The sequence below is a fragment of the Rousettus aegyptiacus genome, unplaced genomic scaffold (genome assembly GCF_014176215.1).
Source record: "Rousettus aegyptiacus isolate mRouAeg1 unplaced genomic scaffold, mRouAeg1.p scaffold_m13_p_1, whole genome shotgun sequence".
Taxonomy (NCBI): domain Eukaryota; kingdom Metazoa; phylum Chordata; class Mammalia; order Chiroptera; family Pteropodidae; genus Rousettus; species Rousettus aegyptiacus.
In genome coordinates this window covers 3,672,567-3,691,626 of record NW_023416284.1, presented here as the reverse complement: position 1 = coordinate 3,691,626, position 19,060 = coordinate 3,672,567, and the positions used below count along the sequence as shown (strand labels likewise).

At 54.2% G+C, this 19,060-nt stretch overlaps 1 protein-coding gene across 12 annotated transcripts in view; it reads right to left on the bottom strand.

Moving 5' to 3' along the window:
• The window catches only part of CAMTA1 (calmodulin binding transcription activator 1), a 731,085-nt gene that overhangs the window by 388,752 nt on the left and 323,273 nt on the right, over window positions 1-19,060 (bottom strand). The window lies entirely within an intron of this gene.

The window sequence follows — 19,060 nt, the reverse complement described above, 5'->3', positions numbered from 1 at the left end:
AAATAGAATCGTTTTGTCCAGTAACGTTTTTTTTTTTTTTTTTAATCTTTAGTGCAAAAACATCACATTGCACTCCCGGAGTAAACCAACACTCTGGCTCCAAAGCAAACAGGGTTCTCTCCTCTGACCTGAGCACCCCGGCAGGCAGCCGCTAAAGCTCCCCGTTGAGCAGAAGAAACCACGTTTCGGAGGTGACCAGTGCCGCGAGGTCCCGGGCTGCCGAGTGCAGCCTGCAGCCCGCCCCGGTCTGTCTGAGGGGAGGGGAGCTGCCGGTGCCTCCCCAGCCCCGTCGCGTCACCTTGGAGTCGCGCGCTGGCTTCGAGGGAACACCTCGCACCGCCGCTCGCCACCCAGGAGCCTGCGCCACCGTCCTCGCTCTCCTGTCACCTCGCCTCCAGATCTGACCTCGGCAGCCTTGGGCCAGTCTCCACCTTCGAACCCGCAATCGCAGGGAGGAGACACTGCCTGGGCGGGTCTCCCGAGGGCTCTAGGCCAAGGCTGCTTGCCCCGCCCAGAGGGGGGCACCCACAGGGACCTTGCTCCACACGCGGACTCGAGTGTACCAAGTGGGGAGCCCCCTTGCCGTGTAACCAAATCTGCCTCCTCGTTTCCAACGCAGCTGCCTGGGGACGCGGGAACAGCTCCTGCTCTGCCTGCCACGTGCCAGGCACCGAAGGCTCCTGCCAGCGGTTCTGAGCTCAGGAGAGGGACCCTCGAGAAGGAAAGACGCGGTGAGCCCGCAGGAGGGCAGGCCTCGGTGGCCAGCAGCCTCAGTGTGCAGAGAAGTCACGGGCACCCGTTCTCCGCGCCCCACGGGCATGGTACCCAGGGGCTGCGGGATGCACGCCCAGGTCACCGCAGCTGCTCTTCTGGCCGAGAAATGACAGTTCTGCCCCTGGTCTCCCGTCATGGGCTCCCAGGTAACCTCTGCCCAAGGCCAGAGCCTGCGGCCATCACCTCTGTCCCAACCAGAGCCATGATTTCCCTGCGACATAAGACTGTGAACCCCGGCATGCGCTGCCAGGGTCAGGATGAGAGCCAGGGACAGGCCTTCGCGGGGGACAGAGGGGTGACGAGGCAGAGAGGTTCGTTCGGGAGATGCTCCGGATGCAGGAGGTGAGCAGGAGGGGGCCTGTCCACAATGAAGGACCGGCCTGGGGAAGCAGGGTCAGCCCAGAGGAGGAGCGCCTGGGGCGGACTCCGGAGGACACTGGCAGTGACCGCTGACCGGCCCCAGGGCCCTGCGGTAGGGGGTGCGGGGGAGTGCGGGAGCCCTAAGATCCCCTCAAAGACTCCCTCCTTCTCCCCGTTGCTCACCCCTGACCCCAACCCTCCTCCTTCCTGCGGCCGGGGAACCCCTGAGCTGGCGAGGACCGCTGAGAGTTTCAGGAGGGCTCCGCGACGGAACCGGAAGAAGACGCGGTGACTCGCGAAGCGCTACTCCCCCCTCCCCCACCCCCGGGCCATGACCGCAGCCAGGAGACCCCGCCCCGGGCCGGGGGTGGGGGAGGCTGGAACCCGCCTTCTGGGCACCAGCGCCAGCTCTGGAATCTCCCATGGGCCATGAGCTGCAGCGCCCGCCACCTGGGTGCCCAGGGCGACGTCTCCCGATGACCTTGGTGCTCGGTCCCCAAAGCTAAAGGACACCTAAGGGAGCTCTCCACCGGGGCTCGAAGGCCATTGTATGGGCTTCAACCAGCACAAAACCCCCGAAAGAAACACTTGCATGAGAGTAAGCATGCGCCCGGGGCCCTGCACCCTGTCATGGTGGGCGGTGGCCTCAGGGCTTCACTCACCTATCTTTCCATTTTACCCACCTACGTTTCCGATTTTTCTGTAATGAACACATGCTGTTTATAATAAGAGGAAAAGGGAAATTCTCTCCATTGGAAAGTCGAGTTCCTAGGGCAGCTGGAGCTGGCCCTGCCCTCCTGCTGCGGGGCTGGCCGCCCCTGCAGAACCCAGGCCGCCCTCCCTCGACCCTGCCCCGCCCGCACCCACGAGACCCCGGCCCAGCCCTCCGTGCCTCTTTCCCCTCGTTCAGGAGCCGGCGGGCGCGCCTCACCGCTGGCACCTGCCGGCGTCACAGTCCAGGTTTCCTGTCCAGGTCCTGGAGCCTCACCAGCGCCCCCGCCCGGGGAAAGCCCGCAGCGTGGGCGTCGGGCCTCGTGGGCCGGCCACGCCAGGCCAGGCGGCGACGCTCACGTGACACGCGCCCCGCCCCCCGCCCCGCCCCCTCCGCCCCGCCCCCTCTGCCGCGCCTCCCTCCCCCGCCCCAGACGCACGCGCCGCCCGCTCCCGGACACCTCTCCGCCTGCTCCCGGGGGTCCCTCTCCACACTCGGGGACACACGTCCTGATTCACGCACGTCAGTGCCACCGTGAACGGAGCTTTCTGAGGCCCGGAGCCCACGGCCCCCGCCAGTGGGCTCGGCCTGCTCGCGGCCCTGGTCCTCACAGCCTCGCGTCCCCGAGGCCCAGCCCCACCGGTCACCCACTCAAGGCACCTTCAGGCGTCCGGCTCACCGTGCAGGCTATCACACTAGCCCACAGTCCCTTTCTTCCTCCCCCCGCCAATGTCCAAAACCCTGTCCAGTCCTTCGCGGCCGGCCTCGACCGCCACAGCCACGCCCTCCCGCGCCAGCACGCAATTAATGTCGCCTCCTCAGCCACTGCCCCCCCCCCCCACACACCACCCGGAGCAGGGCGCGGACTCCTGTTCTGAGCTTTGTTCTAGGCCACACATCAGCCTCCCAGGAGGCGCAGACCGCTGGGCAGGAGCTGTGGCCCTTTATTGGAGGTCTTAGCGGGCCTGGCAGGTGCCTCGCTATGGCAGGTCTCTAAGAAGGGCTGCAGTAGGGCCAGGAGCAGCGACCTGTAAGGGCTTCCCCGGAGCCCAGGCGGAGCCGACAGGACGGAGCCCTGAGCACGTCCTTGGGACGGTGGAGGCTTACGTGCAGGGCCCATCTGGTCCGCGCGGTGACCCTGTACGGCAGGTCACACTGCGTCCCTCCTCCCAGACGAAGCTGCTGAGGGTCACGGAGGCTGATGACCTGCCCAGGTCCACACAGCAGTCCCAGGCGACACCAGGATTCCTGGGTAGGCGGGTCGCACTCCCTGCATGTTTTGACCTCTGACCTGTGCTGCCTCCCTCTGAAGAGGGTTATGATGGGCAGAGGCTCACGACGCCACCCGAAGCATGGGGGTGCCAGGGTCGGGCCCACCTCGTGCCCTGCAGAGAAGCCTCCTGAGCCAAAACACCCCTTGGTGCTGAACTCGCCCACGAGCAATGTGCGCCCTCCCCAGGCGGCCTCAGCCGGGCTGCGTTATCGGCCTCGCCTCTGACTTTCATGAGCTATAACATGACTCGTGCCAAAGGTGTTTTGATCAATAGAGACCCCTCGCCTCCTCTCTCCAGAGCTCGTAAATCAGAGCTCTCCGGTCTAACGGCCGTGATGTTCCCCTAATCACGTTACCGCAATATTAATAAGGCTGTTTAATGCAACCGGTTCCTTCCAAATTGTCACATAAAATTTTGGTAAATGTCAGACACATCATTTAATAGAAAATGATGTTTTATTGCCAGGGGAGCTAGGTGTCTGGGAGGGAGGTAAAGGGCCCGGCGATGACCTCGAGGCACAAATCACTCTGTGCCTGGGGGTCCCCTCTCGGGTCCTTCTTCCCTGCAGTCAGAGGTCACCTGGGAGTCCACTGGGCAGGGACCCCTGGGGGAGGAGCAGGGTCAGGGCCCCTCCATCCTCATGCAGCATACGACTTGCAGCAAGGGACAAGCACGAGGTGTCTGTCGCTCCTCCCGAGGCCCCTGCCATAGGGGTCGCACCCCCACCTGGGGAGGCGGGAGAAGCCCCCAGGGACACTGGCCCACATGTAAGAACACAGAAGCACGGACAGGTGCACCAAAGAAAACGTGTGCCACGTTGACGGCTTAGAGAAGGAGGAGGGGGGTGGTCCTGCCAGTTCGGGCGGACAGGGGCACAGAGCAGCTGCGCACAGAGCGGCGTCCGCCGCGGCCTGGTTTGCGACGGGGAGAGCGTGGAAACCACCTGGAAATCGCTCCAGTGACTTGCCTCGGTGAATAAGTCGCACTGTAGTGACACAGCAGAACAGTGCACAGTTGTTGGAAACACCGGTGCCTGTCTTATTTGTCGGGATGAAAAGAATTCCAAAAAAGCAAATTGCAAAATAGCATGTATGGTGGCATCTCATTCACGAAAAATTATTCGCACGCCCAGCACCTGTGCATCTACACGTGCGTGTGGAGGAGGCTGGACGGACAAGGCTCTCCAGCACGTTGACCTGGGCTGGGTTTGCTTGGACCTTTCTGCGGAGGACAGAATGATCTTCAGGAAGCAGTGAGAGAAAACCGTTCGTCTGAATGCAGGAGAGGGATTACTGGATCCACTCGGCAGGCGTGTACGGAGCGCCCACTCTGATGCAAAATGGAGACACTCGGTCTTGCCCGAAGGACTCACGGGCCAGTGGGAACCACAAATAAGTAGATGGCTGTAGTTTTGTGAGGGTCAGGTGCCGACAGAGGCCAGGCACAGGGGGACTCTGCGGGGAGGCAGTGAGCTCATGTCGTCTCCCCTTTGTGTGAACACCCGCCACCTGCCCACCCCTGCGAGTGGGATCTTCGGAGCCAGGAGGAAGGCTCTCGCTGAGCTGAGAAGAAAGCCCATTGGATCCTCGTGTGATGGGAGGAGGATGAACTTGGAGGCAGAGAAAGGACAAGGTGTTTCCTGCAGGCGCTGGGCCACCCGCCCGTGTCACGCCCTCACCCCCTCCATCCTGACCCTCAGGGTGGCGGTGGGGGGACGGGGGAGCTGGAGCGAGTTTCCAACACTCGGCACCCAGCAGGGAACAGGGCCGGCTTTGGGGACAGCGGGCCAGACCTACTGGATGGGACTCAGAGCCCACTGAAAAGTCTGTGCATCTGTGACCGTGACCTCTTCCAGAAAGGAGGCCGAGGCAAAACATGAACCCCAGAAATCATGCTCAATGTCCTGGGACTCCCCACTTTCTCTGGTGCATCGTGTTGGGGTGCCAGCTCGCCCCTCGCTCCTCGAGTGCGGCGGAACTTCCCCCGTGTTCTCAGCCCTCGAGAGAGAGAAGTTCCAAGCTCCAGAAAGCTAGCGCCTCCGGAAACATTCCCATGGCTACTCGGAGGTGTTGGGTGGGGGAAGGGCGATGCGGGGCTTTGGGGAGGAACAGAGATTGGATTATTGGTAAGAATCTGCACCGGCCTCAGATACCCCTCCGGCTAGAACCCTCCTGCTCTTTCCTGGACTCCTCTGCAGCCTCCCCGGGGACTGAGGGAGGGCCACGGCACTCTCTTTCTGCCATTCTGCTGGCCACGGGCGGATGGAGATGGACCCTGCGTGAATCGAGGCTCATCCAGCCGCAGCCTGTGCAGAGGCAGCAAACGAAGCCGCAGGGCGGTAGCAGGGCGGGTCCCTCCCCAGGACACGGGGCAGCCACTGCATGTGGCCCCAGGCGGCCGGGCCTGTGGGGCAGGTCCCTCCACCCAGCCTCCCCTGCCCAGAGCCCCGGGGCGCCTCGCCAGTGCCCCGCCAGCCCTGGAACCTTGCCCTGGACATCACCTGACACCAGGAGAGCGGACCCTTCCCGCCGCGCCTCCGACCTGCTCACAGGCAGCAGGGCCCCACCGAGTGGCAGAGAGCGGCGGGCAGAGAAGCTCGAGAGTTTTGCTCTGCTGCCCAACACGATGATGATGTTTGAAGACAGAGCCAGCACCCAGCAGAGTCCCTTTAAAAATTCATTCTGGCATGCGGCAAAGGGTTTTAGGAAACTCTTCTATCGTGGACCTCGTTGCGGGCGGGGACACACCCGTTGGGACCTGCAGGGCCTGGTTCCTCCTCTCCCCGCTGGCTGGAGCGGGGCACCACTGCGGTGGCCTGCCACCCGGGAGGACAGCCCGCAGGCTGGCGGGAATCCAGGCCACCAGCGGAGGGCTCACCAAGCGCCCCGGCCCCTGGCTCACCACCTGGCCTGCAGCGGCTCTTACAGCTCCGACTCGGCCACAGTCTCTGCCGCTGTGAAACGAGGCCCGCCTGGCAGCGGGCCGGCCCGTCGCCCACCAGGGGATGGACCAGAATGGCGAGCTCGCCAGCTGCAGGAAAAGGCACCGCGTGCACCGTCACACGCCCCGGGGGCTCATGGTCGGGACAGAGTATGGTTAGGACTACTCTGTGGTCAGAACAAGCCCCGCCGCAACCTGGTCACCAGCTCTCTTGTTATTCTGGAATCTTCCACCCAGGATGTCACGTGGCCGACCGCCGTGTCTACCTTTTACCCACCACACTGAAGATGGGATGATGTTGCCTTTGTTAAATTTCTCATAGATCCCCGCCCCCCAAAAAAAACCCTGAGACCTAACAAAAAAAATGAAAATACATCTAAGAATCAAACTTGAGATTAAGAGGAAGCTTGCTTGCATATTCACGAGCCAAGAGGAAACTCAGATGAGCTCTTCTAAGCCCCTTATTCGTGGAGAGTCAGGGGTCTCACATGTGCAGGGGCTTCTCAGCAAACGCAAGCCTGGCAAAGGCACCCTCACCCACGAATTCACGGAACAAGCACTTATTCACCATTCCTTTACATGCCTACCAACTTCGTGTGTTCACCTCCTTGTACAGCCCTGGCACCTCACGTAACTAGGAGGCACTCGATGGACTCCCAGTTGATGACAGGACTTTTCTGAAGCCCTGAAACACAACCTGTGTCCTCCAGTTGCCTATATATGGTCAAGGAGGCAAGAGTCACCTCCAGACCCGCTGGACCAGGGTTGGTGACCTTGCTATTCATTTCCCAAGGAGTCCTTACTCTTCCTGCCTAGCACCTACCTTCAACACACAAGCGCGCACACACGTGCGCACACACACCTGCTCTCTTTATTCTCTGCTTGATGTTAAGCTTAGTGAGGGCAGAGACGGAATCTGCTTTTCAACAGCCTGGTATACATATGGAGGAAATGTCCAATAAGTCACTAGATAAATGAGACAAAGGATGGACGGATGAATGTGTGGATGAATGGGTGGGTGGGTGTGTGGGTGGATGAATGGATGGATGGGTGGGTAAGTGGGTGTTTGGTGGATGGATAAATGGATGAATGGATGGATGGATGGGTGGATGGATGATGGACGGGTGGATGAATGACGGATGGATGGATGGATGAATAGGTAGGAAAAGGCCAGATGAACACCTAGGCTGTGGCCCACGATAAAATGCATTCAGGGGTGGCCACCAAGGGCGGGGAGGAGGGGGGTGTGCTGGCCGGCGAGGGAAGCAGATCTAGAAAGAAACAGCACCAAGAACTGAAGGAAAGTGAAGGTCCCGGCACCAGGTGTGAGTTGGTATTTTCTGATGGCTTCTGTGCCCGCGGTGTCCTGGGCGCCCCGCGAGCACTGTGCTGCGTCCTAACTTCACATCCAAGGCTGGCACGTCGCCCAGGCAGAGGCGAAACCGACAGCGGCAGGATTCGCCGCACCCCCGCAGCGCCAGCGCACGGCCGAGCCACCATCGGGGGCCGCATGGTCGGCCTGACGCACGATGCACGTTCCCTCAGTGCCAGTGCTGGCTGCAAGACCCGCTGCGGCCCCTCAGCTTGGCGCCCTGAAGAAAGGGGGGTCGGCAAGGAGCCTGGGCAGGGCGCAGAGCCGGAGTGGTGGGCGGGGCAGCCACGTGTGCACAGGGCGGGGCTCTCCAGGGAGGTCCCAGCATGCGGGTCTCCTTCCCGCCCACAGCACCTCAAGCTCCACCCACCCCTAGGAGAAGCCACCGTTTCACAGGGGCGTGGCGTGGCCTCGGGAGGCAATGCAACTTTCCTGAATAATATTTTGTGGGTGCTTAAGTCAGGCAACAGGAAGGGAGGAAGGAAACGGGAGGGAGAGGGGGAGAGCGCGGGGTGCAAAGGCTCGACTGTCCCATGCCGATGCCGTCTCTGCCCCCCAAGTACATTAAGCCACGAAGTGCAGGCCAGAGACGCCCAAGGAGCCGTCATCACGCAGGGTGAGGACAGAGGAGGGCAGCCCCGGGGGCCTCACTGCCTGCCCGCCACAGCGCTCAGGGGGTTTTCTCAAAAGCATCATCTATTTAGCTGATGGCCCTGAAGTGTTTCGTTTAGCTGGAAATCATGCTTGGTCCATTTCCCAGATCTAACTGACATCATGAGAACCCTGCGCATTGCGCCTGGCGGCCAAGCAGCTCAATAACCCATCGCAGGGAGTCAGGGCCCTGCCTCCCACCCTCCCCGCCGGGGTAGGGAGCTGACCGCTCGGACAGCTTCTGGAAGGCAGAGCCGCGGCTGCCTTGCAGGCCAGCCTTGCGGAAAGTCCGTGCTGTGTGTGCGTGCCCCTGCGTGCACACCCGTGTGTGTGTGTGTGTGCACATGTGTGTATGCTTTGACGGGAGGCAGGGGCCGCCACACGGCACGAAGCCGGCGCCATCCTTCCCGAGCACGGGGTAAACCTGCCAGTTCCTTCACGTTCCTGCATCCTCCCGCGAGCGCAGGCACCGTCACCTGACGCTACTCAGGTGAAAACCCAAGCCTAGCGAGGTTCAGGAGGCCCTCGTCCCGTGGCTACAAGCGGCTGAGCTGCGACTCACACCCACACCTGTCTCAGTCCAAGCCCACGCTCTCGACGGACAGCCCAGGGTGGCCCCACGTGACACACCGGCGGCCGCCGCACGGCAGGGTTACGGTGCAAGAAAGAGCCGCGGCCACAGCCAAAGACATTCGCAGACATTTCGGTGTGACAAAATTGAACGGTTGGATTCTGGACGGACTTCCTCCTTCAAAGGCTGCCGCACACTGTGAGCTTCTGAAGGCCGCAGTAGCCGGGCCGCTCTTCGAAGCCCCCTGGGGGCGGGGGCTCTGAGCCTGCCTCTTTCATCCTCGGTCTAGCAGTTTGGGGAACAAGGTAGGAGAACGCGGTGTTCACTGAATGTGAGAGCAAATGAATGAATGAATGAATGAGCAAGGAAATAAATGCCATGAATGACAGGGCCACATGACGATGAAAAAACGAAGGCCCTGGGAGACGAGCCCTCGGTGTCCCCGCCGGGGCGGGTGCCCATCACCCACAGCGTCTCGGGTGACCTCCACTGTCCCACGCGGGGGATTCTGGGAGAGACCACACCATTCGCCTGGGCCGGTGCCGCGTGGCCTTTCGGGGCCCGGGAGAAGGTCCCGGCCAGGTGCACTCTGAGGCTGACTGACGGCTGAGAGAGGCCGCCTGGGCCCGTCCGAGACGGGGAGGAGGAAGCCGTGTTGGCTGGGGCACTTCCCGCCCACAGACCCGCCCGCTGCATGTCAGCCTCGTCTTCGCCACGACCCCTTGTGTGGGAAGCGAGGGAGGTTGAAACCCAACGCTGGGACGATGGTGCCCGACCTGAGGACCGAGGGTGCTGTCTGATGCCGAAGCACAACTTCTGAACCGGACCCTCCGTCTGCTGACACGTGGGGTCACGGGTCCCTGAGGGATTCCTTCTCCCTGTCCAATGCAGCTTCAGATCACCTCTTCCTTCAAAACACTGCTCAGACTTTGGCCATGACCTTTCAGGAAAGCTGTCTGAGGCACCACTCTGTGGCCTGTAGCCACAGAGCCGAGAAGACTCCTTCTCCGGGACCCGCAGAGAACAGGAGAACACGGTCGGCACCCCTCGGACACCAGGTGACCAGCCCGTCAGCGGTTTCTGGGGAGTGATGATCTGGGCGCTCCCGCACACGCCCTCTGTGCCGGAAGGAAGAGCTGCCTGCCCATCGGGCCGGGGCCCCTCAGCCCACCGCAGGGCGAGACGGCAAGCCGGCCCACTGCCTGCCACGCAGGGCGGGGATCCCTTCGGAAGATGGACCTGTAAATAGCCCGGAGGACAGACCCTTCGCAAGCTTCCCCTCTCCCTCGAGGGGCCTGGGGTTTTCTACGATAACTCAGAGGTGGTCTGTTTTTGAAACGAAGATCCTTAGTTCGTTTCTTCCGCAAACATTCCTGTGACCCTGCGGTGTGTCGGGCGCTGAGCTGCCTCCCCCAGCCACGCAGAGCGGACTCTGACTCTGGCTCTGGGCCCTGCACGGATCTGTGAGAATACGGCTGCGCGGTGAGCCGTCTGTTCTTGATAAAGACCTAGCTACGCACGTGTGCACATCACGGCCACCAGATCACACTCGCCTCGGGCAGCAGAATGGCAAAGCTCCGTTCCGTGCACCACGCCAACAGCGAAAAGCTCACTGAGTGCGAGCGCCTAAGTGCAGAGACCAGTGACTCCCCAACGCGCCCAAGTGTCTACGAGAAAGGGCCGGTGAGCAGATGGAGACTGAACGAGCTCCCAGGGGAGACGCTTCGCCTTCTAAAGGGTGCGTACCCTTCCGAGAGCGCCTTCGAGGCTCACGTGCGCCAATGGACACAATGGCACTTCGCTAATGGCAGGCGTGAGTCACCAGCAAAGTCGAAACCGCTGTCGCTGCACGGACTCTTAAAATGCCACGTAGGGGGTCTTCCCCGGAGCCACAGCGACGATGGCCACAGAGTTCCAAGTCTCCCAACGCAGCCTCCAAAAGCGACATGGCTCCGCAAGAAGAACCAAGAAAACCACTCACCACCACCACCCCCCACCCCCACCCAGAACTTTAGCAGGACTGGAAGACGGCGATGCTACGAACATCAAATTACCATGAGAAGAACGAGCTCCAGCTCCCAGCGAAGCTCTTTCTCGAGTTCCCACCCCAAACCTCTGCAAAGAGCGAGGAGGCTGGGGACAGTCCCAAAGCCCCGTTAAGAGAGTAGGGAATGGAGGGCTTAGCGGTGAACTAGAACTGCCCAGGAAAATAAGACCGGCACGCCCCGAGTGCACAGATACAGAAGGGGAATGCAGAGAGCAAGACATCGGGCCGGAGGAAGGGGCTTAAGGCGGGCCGGGCCTCCAGAGGCAGCATGGGAAATGGGGGGCGGGGCGGGCGCCATCTGGAAAGTGAGCAGTGAAGGCAGAGGAAGCAAGAGGCGGCATTTAGGAGCCCACCAAACAAAACAAACAAAAAACAGTGATAAAATAAATCCAAGGACTCCCACCTCTCCCCTCACCCCCGCCACCCCCTGCCACCCCCTGCCACAAAAGCCAGCTGCCAAAGACGCTGCACTATGCTGCACTAACAGAAGAGGGGGCCCTTGAACTAAAAATCAATTAAGCCACTCAAAAAACCAGCCCCGCCCATGAAAGGCTGTTTTCAAGAATACTGAAAGAAGGAACACATAAATGAGAATCCAAATATTTCAGCTGACAACAATTTCTCCAAAAATACAACCATAAAGCAGGAGAAAAAAAAAAACCAAACAAACATAACACTGCGAATGGAATTAAAAACCTCAAAGAAGCATTTGAGAAAATACCCTCTCAGCCCGTAAACCAAAAGATCAAATAACTTAACAGGGCAAGAGATTTCGACCATCATCGGGCTTCTCAAAGGCGACGGATAAAGCCGAGCAGCGTTGGGGCAGCGTTTTCGTGGAACTCAAAGAAAGAAGGTGCGGATCAAAGCGTTTATTCTCAGCAAAGCGGATCTTCAAAAACCAAAGCGATAGAAAAAGAGGTTTAGACATGTAAGAGGAGATAAGGCACCCACGAGCCCATCTTAAGGCATTTACGAGAGAATTAACTTCATCCAACCAAGAGATGGCGACTCTTTGGCAAATGGACTTACGAGGAGTGGTTAATATGGTTAAATTATAGGTCTCAGTTAAGTGTGGAAGTAAGGATGGAATGATATGTAGATAGTCTACGCTCTGTCAAAGTAAAACTATGCGACTACAAAATGATAGACAAAAAAAGAAAGAAAAACGGCCACGGTAAGCTCAAGGACGGTCACACACGAACCTGCGTACAGGGTCTATAGACTGTGTTAATGACTGCTGGATGGGGGTCACAGGATTCTGTCAGCAAATGACAAACCAGGTAGTAAAAGTTTACAGGGGAATAAGAAGTTTTCAGAGGCAATGAGTACAAAGGTAGCTATTAGAACAAAAATGAAAACTTCTTACAGATCAAAAGAAATTAAATAATAAATGAGCAAAGAAAGCGCATCATGTAGAGAAAAGGTACAATAAATGGAATATATATAACCCACGGTATCTATTACAGAAATATTTTTAAACTGTTGGTATGAAGAATATCAATCATAAATACGGCATATAACTCTGTGAACAAGCTTAGCACACCTATGAAAACAAACAGATTTTGATTTGTCTTAGAAAACAAGATCCAACTATAGGCTGTATACAAGAGCTACACTTGGAAAAGGGATTCGGAAAGGCTAAAAGTAAAGAGAAGAGCAGAGATGTAGAAGGCAAATGGAAATTATGAGAAAACAAGTATTGCAATCTTGATTTCGGACAAAGCAGAATAAGTAAAGAGCATTAAATATAACAGACACTTCAATGCTAAAAAAAAAAAAGGTAAAATTTGATTTTTTTTTTTAGCATTAGAAAATATATTTCATATTATTATTATTTGTTTATATTATTATATGAAAATGTAATAGTAATAAATATTGGTGCACCAAACAAGAATACAGCTACGTTTATAAGCAGAAACAGTGGGAAATGATAGGAAATACCGATTGAAACACAATAATGATAGGACACTTGAACAGATCGCTTTTAGCATAAAAGATCAGGTAGACAAAAATAAGTGAGGATACAGAGTCCTAAAGAGCATAATCGATGAGATAGATCATATAAAGATTGATAGCTGTAGCTACATAGCTATCGATAGAGATGATACTAAAAAATATGCCTTCTTAAGTGCATAGAATATCCACAAAAACTGATGATGTATTAAGTGACAAATAATCAATGTTTTATACAGTAGAAATATTACAGAGAATATTTTCTGATCACAGTACAACAAAATGAGAAATAACTTTTTAAAATAAAAAAAAAAAACGAAACTAAAATAACAAAGTCCAAAAATGTATGTATGAAATGTGCATATGTAAAACACGACATATCAGAGTTTATGGGACATATTTAAAAAGCAGTGATCAGATGAAAGTTCATAGCCTTAAACACAAAATTAAGGAATAAAAAAAATTTTGAAGCTAAGCTCAGAAACCTAGAAAGGGAATAAGAAGAAGGAAAGCACGAGTTAAGGAAAGTAAAATTAGATGTAGAAATACCGAGGTCGTTCAAATTAACAAGTCAAAATTCTGGATTTTTTCCCAACAAACTAGGATGACCACTAGCTAAACTTAATCGGAGTGGGAAAGCACAAATCTACCCTACGAGGCTGATACGGGAGGCGATAAGCTTTGGAACAGAAGAAGCCTTCTCATTTAGCTACGGTTATCGAAACAGTGACGGTGTTAGCAGAGGAAGAGACGCAGAACCACGGAAGAGAGCGATTAGTGGCCGCAAGGGGTTGAAGAGGGTTCGCCGTGGGAAGGCAGTGGGGCCGACCCAGGGCAGAGCCAGGTGCTTGCCACGATGACAGCGTTCTGCGCCTTGGCGGCTTCACTGCCCACTCAGGTTGTGATACTCGCTGTACTGTACGTAGTTTTCAAAATGTCGCCATGGTGGGTACCGTTTAAAGAATACATGGATACGTCCCTATACTGTTTACTACAATCATCTGTGAATCAACGATTATCTCAAAATAAGAAGTTTAATTTTTTTTAAAAAAAGTAATGTATGTATAAAGGAGTAGCTTCCCTTTGTATAAGAAAAAGAAAAGGAGAAAATAAGAAAATATACATGTACCTGCTTGTCTTAGCAAAAGATAAATCGGTGAGGGGGATGGGGGCAGCCACGGACTCTGGGTCCAGCTTTTTTGCATAGTTTTGCTTTTGTAAACATGTGAATGTTTTTATATATGAAAAAAATCAACAAGGATGGGGAAAGACCTTAAAATCTGACAGAGACAATAAAAAAAAAAAAGAGAGAGACCAAACTGCATTTTATTTCCAAGAATAGCATGACCAGAGTAAATCGGGGTGCAGAGAAAGAAAGTGACCTCAGTAACTTTTCAACACAATAGTTCAACTACATGCCCTCGAACTAAAGGCAAAAAGTGAGGCACACGAATTTTGAACTCTAAGAGCAGGTTTGTGTTCTTCCACAGTATCGGTTAACCCTTATTTAACTACTTCATATGTTTTTTTAGGATTTAGAAAATAAATATACACATTCAGGAAAATTGTTCCTTGTTGGAGAAGGAAGTTCCATATATGGGCAGGGGAAAGGCTAGAATAAGCCCAGGGGTGCTGAATTGGAACTGGTCTTAGTATGAATACATGTTACACACACACACACGCACACACACGCACACACACGCACACACACACACACATGCACACACACACACGCACACACACACACACACGAGTGCATATGTACAGGAACAGATGTAGATACATGCGTGCTGGTGTGTTTTTGAGTGTATGCTCACACGTTTATTGGCTCTTTCTATCAAGAGAGAAAGTGCCTCAAAGCACTGAGATACCAGCAGCAACACATACACGTGAAATCCAGAAACCGTCCTCTGCTGAAAGCAGCCAGCGCTCGGTGGAGAGAGAGCTAGTCCCAGGGCCGGTACAGGGAAAGCGCGAGGCGCCCTTGGGACGTTGTGTTGTGCCAGAAGGCAGGGACGTACTCGAAAAACGATGGGACAAAAGAATGATTGAGACAATCGACAAAATGAATCTCAGGATCATTATGATGAGACTAGTCCTCACACACACGCGCGCACGCGCACACACACACACACACAAACCACGTATTGTACATTCCCCATTTATGTGAGATTCTAAACAGGCTAAACTAATTCATGGTCGAAACAAAATCAGAACAGTGGTCGACCCTGAGGGAGACAGGGACAAAGCCTGACTGAAGAGGAATGCGGAAGAACTTTCCGGGGGGAGACCTGAGAGCTCTACCTACCTCTTGAGAGGGGTTCGAGTTACACAAGTGAACGTATCTGCCAAGATTCATCCGACAGCACACTTAACATTCAGACGCTGCACTGTGTGTAAATTTAGCCTCATAAAAATAACTGTAAACAAATACTGAACTCCAGACAATACCGCGTCTGCCAACGTGTTTAGGGCTGAAGTGTACTGATGTCTACGGTTCACTTTGAAATGCAATTCGAAAATAAGATGGGCTCTGGATGACTAGATGGGTCTGTGTGCGATGCAGCGGACACGGTAAAATGCTGATTAAAGAGTCTAGGTGATAGGTGTGGAGGGTTCCCTGAATAAAATTCTTAACTAAGGGCACGCTGGGAGTTTTTCGCAATAGAATGTGAAAAATATTGTAAGGATTTATCAAAAGGACGTAGCAGGCACACTGAAAGGGTTCCCACTGGCCAAGTCTGTGACAATTTAACCATTGAATTAACTAGTTTATAACCACTGGCTGTAACTTAGTCACTATAATTTAGTTGGCGTAACCCCTTGACTAAAATAAAAGTACATGAGTCCGTATAGGTCTAAATAAGTAAATGAGTAAATAAATACATATAAGAAAGCAAAAGCTCTTCAGTATAGTCAAAAGTAATAAACAATATCTACATTTAGAAAAAAAAACACCATCTGGCAAACATTATAATAATGATTGATTCAGGCAAGAATTATTAACGGATGCTAAAGTGAGTGGGTAAATATTTAATGAAACAAGATACTTACAGAAACTAAGCCGTCTCTTCACAAAATACTAATGAATTACAAAGGGAAGACAATACCTGTACATCGGCATGACCTAGCAAGAGGCCGTCTGAACTCGTGGGCAGGGTTCACGATGCCGGCCCCGGGACGGCCGGCCCCTTTCAACGCGGCAGAGGCACTGGGAAGCACCCAGCACCACCGTGGTACCCCCGCTCGCCGTGCAAGCCTGAATCGGACGCGCCCACCCTGAGGACGTTCTCCAACACGAGCGAGCGGCCTGCATTCCTCAAAGAATAAAAGACGCGGGAGGGCCAAGGAGCTGTTCCGGATTCACGGAGACTAAAGAGACGTGGAGACTAAATGTAATGTGAGACCTTTAGGTCGGATCTTGGGGGGGGGGGAGGAGGAGGAGGAGGAGGAGGAGGAGGAGGAGGGGGGCGATGATGACAATGACGGACGACGACGATGACATTTTGCGATAAAGAACATTATTGGGACGTAATTGGGTACGGGAATAAAACCCGTAGATTAGTTAATAACATTGTATCAGTGCCATTTTCCCGATTTTGTACTAAGTTATACAAGAGAACGTCCTAGTTCTTAGGAAATACACGTCGAAGTGTTTAGGAGTAATGAGGCGTGGTGTCTGAAACGCATTTGCAAATGGTTCAGGGAAAAAAACGCACATGCAAAGCAAAAATGATAAAACGTCGACGACCAGGGGACTCTGGGTGAAGGGCACACGGGGCTTCTTTGTATCACTCCTACAACGTTTCTAACATTTTGAAGTGATTTCAAAATATAAAGTGTTTTCAATATAAGATAAAAAGAAAATGCTTTGTACTGTAAGTTCGCCTCTGATTCCGACGAGTCTCTCCTGGTCCAAAATGGCGAGGTGCCACTGACTCGGAAATCTCTGAAGACCGCGAGCCGCCGTGGCCGTCTGACAGTCCTGGGGAGACGTGACGTTCGAGGCACGGACCAGAAACTGACAAGCAGCGTGACCCGCAGAGTCGGTGGCAAGGCTCTTGGGCCGGAACGCGAGGTTGTTTCATGTGTTGCCCGGGCCGATTCCAACAGATTGTTGCTGACGGCGCTCCGAGTGCTCTCAGAGAGAGAGCCAAGGGGCAGCCTGGCAGCTGCCTCTCCCGCCCAGCCCTGGAACCCCCGTCCAAGGTGCGACCCACATCCAAGGACAAGGCCGCTCCACCTCCGACAGCCGCGGGCGCGGGCCGGCCCCGAAGCGTCGGCGGATCGACGGTTGCCCCTAATACCAAAGGCGGTTTGCATTTCAGATGACATCTGCAACATTTTAAAAGCCAAAGTCTAAAACAACAAACTTGGCAGTTTTTCTGAGTAGCAATTAACACAGTGACTGATCCTGCCAAGGAGACGGTGATTGGCATGGAGCTCTCCTCGCAGGTTGAAAACCTTAATCCTCACCTCGTTTGAGCAGCCCAGGCTCTACGGAATCTCTGCTCATCAGGGAAACTAACGCGATTATTAAGGACAAGGGTAATTACCCTGCAGTTTCAACAACAGAAACATAAAAGTGCTCACGCGGTGGTCGGCGCTCACACAGGAGGAGGACTGGGGGCTTGGCCACGGGCGGAGCCTGTCTCAGCGTCATGGCTGCTCCGGGTCTCGGCTCTGGCACCTCGTGGTCCTGCCCAGGGCACAGGGCCAACCACAGCCTCCTGCCAGCCAGTCCTGGGACAAGACTGGGTACAGGACTGGCCACTCAGCTTTGGCCACTCCAGGACACAGCTTCCTGTACAACGGTCCCGTGTGCTAATCTGGTTGAGTAGCAGGAACCGTCTAGCGCATCCCACCCAGACAGTCTCTTTGACGTCTCTGGAAACCACTACACTCTTTCCGAGCATGCTTCATCAAGTAATTCTCCCCCAGTACGATGCCAGTCCCTAAAAAATAACAGAGCAGGAGGACTCGGACCTCCCAAGTTCAAAATTTACTGCAAAGCAATGATAATCCAGACAGAGTGGTACCGCGACCAAGACAGACACGTAGCTCGGCAGAATAGAATCGAGGGTCCAGAACTAAACCCACAGTCTGCTGTCAACTGAAGTTCAAAAAGAGTGCCAAGATCACGCCATCGGGAAAGAACAGTCTTCTCAGCAACGGTGCTAGGACAACCGCGCAGCTACCTACGAAAGAATGAAACTGGACCTTCCTCGCCGCATACCGCATAAAAAAAAAAAAATTAACTCAAAATGGCTGAGTCGAAGCCCTAAATGTAAGAGCAAAAACTATACAACTCTTAGAAAATATAAAAGTAAATCTTCATGGCCTCGACTTCAGCAAAGCATCCTTAGATGACACCAAATCATGAGCAACCAAAGAAAAGTGGGTCAACTGCATTTTGTCAAAATTAAAAACTTTCGTGCTTCAAAGGACACCATCAAAAAAGGGACGTGACATCCCCTGAGTGGGAGAAAATGTTTGCAAACTGCATCACTGATGAGGGACTCGTATCTAGAACACATAAAGAACTCTCGCGACTCAATAACACAACGGGAAGCTTCGTTTTTAGAAAAATGCAAAAGGTCTGACTAGACGTTTCTCCAACAAAAAAACAGGCAAAGGGAAATACACGAGTAAGTACAACACTGGTCATCAGTGATATGCACACGAAAACCACTTCTCGTCCACTATGACGTGGAGAATCAAAAAGTCAGGTGCTGGCGAGTATCGATGGAGGGATTGGAAGCTTCACCCCCTGTGGGCGGGAAAACGTGACCCAGTGCTACAGCTCTGGAAAAGTCTGCGTCTGGCAGCTTCTCGAGGAATTAAACGTAGACTTGCTACATGAGCCGGCAATCTCGCCACTAGGTGTGTCCCCCAGATAAACGAAACAAATGTCTATGCAAAAAAATGTGTGCACAAATGTTTACAGCATCGTTATTCACGAGAGCCAAACGGTGGAAACGACCTAAATGTCCATCAATAGATGAACGGATAATCGATACGCGTGGAGAAACACTAATCAGCCATAAAGAGGAATGAAGTGCGATTTGAATGAACATCGAAAATACTGAGCTACGTGAAAGACGCCAGCCACGAAGCTCCACATCTTGAGTGATTTCGTTCACCCAAAAGTCCAGAAGAGAGAAACCTATCGAGACTGGAAGTGGGTTTGTGGCTGCACGAGGCTGAGTGGGAGGGGGTGGGGACGGGGAGACAGCGGGCCGATAGCTCAGCGCTATGGGGTTCCTTCCGGGGGTGATGAATATGTTTAAAATCGACAGCGGCACGTCTCTGCGAATATGCTAAACGACACCGAGCGTGCGCTTTAAACGGGCGAGTCGTGAGGTGCATGGTTATCTGACAACGAAGCTGTTTTCAAACGTTT